The sequence below is a fragment of the Triticum aestivum genome, chromosome 5D (assembly GCF_018294505.1).
Source record: "Triticum aestivum cultivar Chinese Spring chromosome 5D, IWGSC CS RefSeq v2.1, whole genome shotgun sequence".
NCBI lineage: Eukaryota > Viridiplantae > Streptophyta > Magnoliopsida > Poales > Poaceae > Triticum > Triticum aestivum.
Window position 1 is genome coordinate 115,341,616 of NC_057808.1, and position 5,197 is coordinate 115,346,812.

The window sequence follows — 5,197 nt, forward strand, 5'->3', positions numbered from 1 at the left end:
TTGCTTTGTTCGTGTTTTCAACTCGTATTCCGCCCTAATTTAAATTGCCACATAGGGCAATGGATAATACGACCACAAATAAAATGGCAACAAATAATACGACGACAAATTTACAATGTCGCAGATAATAATTGTCTTACATATTCTGGATAATTTAAAATGCCACATGTGGCAAAGCCCAGAAGACACGGGGGCAAGAGAAGAAGGAAATTGCACACAACGATCTGGGTCGCTATTGTCTCTACTCGTCGATGGATCGCCGGGCGACGACATCCTCCAGCTCCTTCTTCAATTCCTCACGACTTTGCTTGAAAGCGGCCACGGATTCCTCCACCTCCTGCTCGCGCTCGATCTGGAGCTTCCTCAAGCCACCCATCAGTTCCTCGACAACGAGGCACTGCTCTGCTCATGTAGCATCTTCCAGCCGGCGGCCTCCTTCTCGGCGGGCAACTTGAGGAGCTTCGCATTTTCACCCACGAGTTGCTCGACGAGGCCGGTCGCCTTGTCAACCGAGGCATCGCTGATCTTGAGCAGCTTCATCAAGCCGTCGACCAGCTCCTGCTGCGTAGTGATGCCAGCGAGAATGTCGTCGTCGCCGGCGAAGGACTTCAGGAACGCCGGCTCGTCGCGATGGCCGACACCACGAATGCACTTGTGAGAGCCCTCGTGTGTCCGAGAGAGCTCGTTCGAGGGCTCCGCGGCGCGCCGGGACATCTCTGCTGTGGCTGCGGCTTCGCGGCAGGACCTCTCTAGTGCTTCCACGGCCTTGGTCTTTGCTTCCTGGGTATATGTCCACCCTACACTCCTCCTACCGGTCATGCCAGAATGACTTGACAAGAAAGACCAGTTTTGTGGGTGATGAGGAGAGGAACTATGAAGTAATTTTCGAGTGGGTAGTTTTTATAGCCCAGTGCTAAGTGTGAACACATATTAGTTTGATAGGTGTGAACAGATTTGCAATTACTTATTGCGTTGTAATCTGCAATGTGACAAGAAACAAGGTCAAAATTTATTGATGGCAGAAGGTTGACCACGTGGTTACTCGCCGTTGAGTCGGCTGTTTGCCACGTATCACACACATCTTGTTAAGTTGAACCGTTTCTGTTGTGTTCGCTAATCGAAAACAGTTCGTCCGAGTGAACTGTATGCCCTATATCACACACACCTTGATCTGGCTAACCGTTTCTGTTGCACTCCCTAATAGCAAACAATTCGTCGGAGCAAACTGTATGCCGTATATCGCACACACATTGATATGGCTGCTCGTTTCTATTGTTCTGCCTCATCACAAACAGTTCGAACGGGTTAACCATGTGCCATGAATCGCACACGCAATTAAAATCTGAACCGTGTTTGATGGCTCCGCCATCGCAAACGTTTTGCACCTTTTTGACGGTTTTTTTACATCCCCGTTTGTGATTAATGCATCACACACAGTTTCGTCAAAGGGTCTCTGATCATAGTCGCGTTAGCAGCATCCTGTAGTAGTGAGAAGGAAAGGGGCGTGCCCCCTCCCAGAGTCCAATTTGGACTCCCTATGGGAGGGGGTGCGGCCACCCCTTGTGGGCTGCCTCCCCTCTCCCCTATGGCCCATGAAGGCCCATTACTTCCCGGGGGTTCCGGTAACCCCTCACTTCTCCGATAAATATCCGAAACGTCCCGAAACCATTCTGGTGTCCGAATACCTCTGTCCAATATATCAATCTTTACCTCTCGACCATTTCGAGACTCCTTGTCATGTCCGTGATCTCATCCGGGACTCCAAACAATATTCGGTCACCAAAACACATAACTCATAATACAAATCGTCATAGAACGTTAAGCGTGCGGACCCTATGGGTTTGAGAACTATGTAGACATGACCGAGACATATCTCCGGTCAATAACCAATAGCGGAACCTGGATGCTCATATTGGTTTCTACATATTCTACGAAGATCTTTATCGGTCAAAACGCAATAACAACATACGTTATTCCCTTTGTCATCGATATGTTACTTGCCCGAGATTCGATCGTCGGTATCCTCATACCTAGTTCAATCTCGTTACCGGAAAGTCTCTTTACTCGTTCTGTAATGCATCATCCCGCAACTAACTCATTAGTCACATTGCTTGCAAGGCTTATAGTGATGTGCATTGCCAAGAGGGCCCAGAGATACCTCTCCGATACTTGGAGTGACAAATCCTAATCTTGATGTATGCCAACCCAACAAACACCTTCGGAGACACCTGTAGAGCATCTTTATAATCACCCAGTTACATTGTGATGTTTGATAGCACACAAGGTGTTCCTCCGGTATTCGGGAGTTGCATAATCTCATAGTCAGAGGAATATGTATAAGTCATGAAGAAAGCAATAGCAATAAAACTTAACGATCATTATGCTAAGCTAACAGATGGGTCTTGTCCATCACATCATTCTCTTAATGATGTGACCCATTCATCAAATGACAACACATGTCTATGGTTAGGAAACTTAACCATCTTTGATTAACGAGCTAGTCAAGTAGAGGCATACTAGGGACACTTTGTTTTGTCTATGTATTCACACATGTATTAAGTTCCCGGTTAATACAATTCTAGCATGAATAATAAACATTTATCATGATATAAGGAATATAAATAACAACTTTATTATTGCCTCTAGGGCATATTTCCTTCACCGAAGGGGGCCCACACCCTGGCCACAAGGGTGGGGGGCTCCCACCCCCCTGGGGCACGCCGTCTGTCCTTGTGGGCCCCCTGGACCTCCACCGACCACAGCTCCAACTCCATATATTCACGTTCAGGGAAAAATCAGAGAGAAGGATTCATCGCGTTTTATGATACAGAGCCGCCGCCAAGCCCTGTTCTTCCTCGGGAGGGCAGATCTGGAGTCCGTTCGAGGCTCCAGAGAGGGGAAATTGTCGCCATCGTCATCATCAGCCATCCTCCATCACCAATTTCATGATGCTCACCGCCGTGCGTGAGTAATCCCATCGTAGGCTTGCTGGACGATGATGGGTTGGATGAGATTTACCATGTAATTGAGTTAGTTTTGTTAGGGTTTGATCCCTAGTATCCACTATGTTCTAAGATTATTGTTGCTATGACTTGGCTATGCTTAATGCTTGTCACTAGGGCCCAAGTGCCATGCTTCAGATCTAAACCTATTATGTTTTCATGAATATATTTGTGTTCTTGATCCTACCTTGCAAGTTATAGTCACCTACTACGTGTTATGATCCAGCTGTTGGGGATCGTAGCAGAAATTTAAAATTTTCTACGTATCACCAAGATCAATCTATGGAGTCATCTAGCAACGAGAGAGAGGGGAGTGCATCTACATACCCTTGTAGATCGCGCGCGGAAGCATTCAAGAGAACGGGGTTGATGGAGTCGTACTCGTCGTGATCCAAATCACCGATGATCCTAGCGCCGAACGGACGGCACCTCTGCATTCAACACACGTATGGAGCGGGGACATCTCCTCCTTCTTGATCCAGCAAGGGGGGAGGAGAAGTTGATGGAGATCCAGCAGCACGACGGCGTGGTGGTGGAAGTAGCGGGATCCCGGCAGGGCTTCGCCAAGCGCAAGCGGGGAGGAAGAGGTGTCACGGGAGGGAGGGAGGCGCCAAGGCTTGGGGTGCTGCTCCCATGAGCCTCCCCACTATATATAGGGGTGGAGGGGGCTGGTTTCTTGCCCTCCAAGTCCATTGGGGCGTTGGCAAATGTGGGGGAAAGAAATCTCATCATTTCCCTTCCCCACCGTTTGTTATCCCCCTTTTTTAGGGATCTTGATCTTATCCCTTCGGGATATGATCTTATTCCTTCTAAGGTGGGATCTTGGTGCGCCTTGACCAGGGGTGTGGGGCCTTGCCCCCACTACCCACGTTCATGTGGGTCCCCCATGCAGGTGGGCCCCACTTCGGTACCTTCTAGAACCTTCCCGGTACAATACCGAAAAATCCCGAACATTTTCCGGTGGCCAAAATAGGACTTCCCATATATAAATATTTACCTCCGGACCATTCCGGAACTCCTCGTGACGTCCGGGATCTCATCCGGGACTCCGAACAACTTTCGGTTAACCGCATACTAATATCTCTACAACTCTAGCGTCACCGAACCTCAAGTGTGTAGACCCTACGGGTTCGGGAGACATGCAGACATGACCGAGACGACTCTCCGGTCAATAACCAACAGCGGGATCTGGATACCCATGTTGGCTCCCACATGTTCCACGATGATCTCATCGGATGAACCACGATGTCGAGGATTCAATCAATCCCGTATACAATTCCCTTTGTCAATCGGTACGTTACTTGCCCGAGATTCGATCGTCGGTATCCCAATACCTCGTTCAATCTCGTTACCGGCAAGTCACTTTACTCGTACCGTAATGCATGATCCCGTGACCAACCACTTGGTCACTTTGAGCTCATTATGATGATGCATTACCGAGTGGGCCCAGAGATACCTCTCCGTCATACGGAGTGACAAATCCCAGTCTCGATCCGTGTCAACCCAACAGACACTTTCAGAGATACCTGTAGTGCACCTTTATAGCCACCCACTTACGTTGTGACGTTTGGCACACCCAAAGCACTCCTATGGTATCCGGGAGTTGCATAATCTCATGGTCTAAGAAAATGATACTTGACATTTGGAAAAGCTCTAGCAAACGAACTACACGATCTTGTGCTATGCTTAGGATTGGGTCTTGTCCATCACATCATTCTCCTAATGATGTGATCCCGTTATCAATGACATCCAATGTCCATAGTCAGGAAACCATGACTATCTGTTGATCAACAAGCTAGTCAACTAGAGGCTCACTAGGGACATGTTGTGGTCTATGTATTCACACATGTATTACGATTTCCGGATAACACAATTATAGCATGAACAATAGACAATTATCATGAACAAGGAAATATAATAATAACCATTTTATTATTGCCTCTAGGGCATATTTCCAACAGTCTCCCACTTGCACTAGAGTCAATAATCTAGTTACATTGTGATGAATCGAACACCCATAGAGTTCTGGTGTTGATCATGTTTTGCTCTAGGGAGAGGTTTAGTCAACGGATCTGCTACATTCAGGTCCGTATGTACTTTACAAATATCTATGTCTCCATTTTGAACATTTTCACGAATGGAGTTGAAGCGATGCTTGATATGCCTGGTCTTCCTGTGAAACCTGGGCTCCTTGG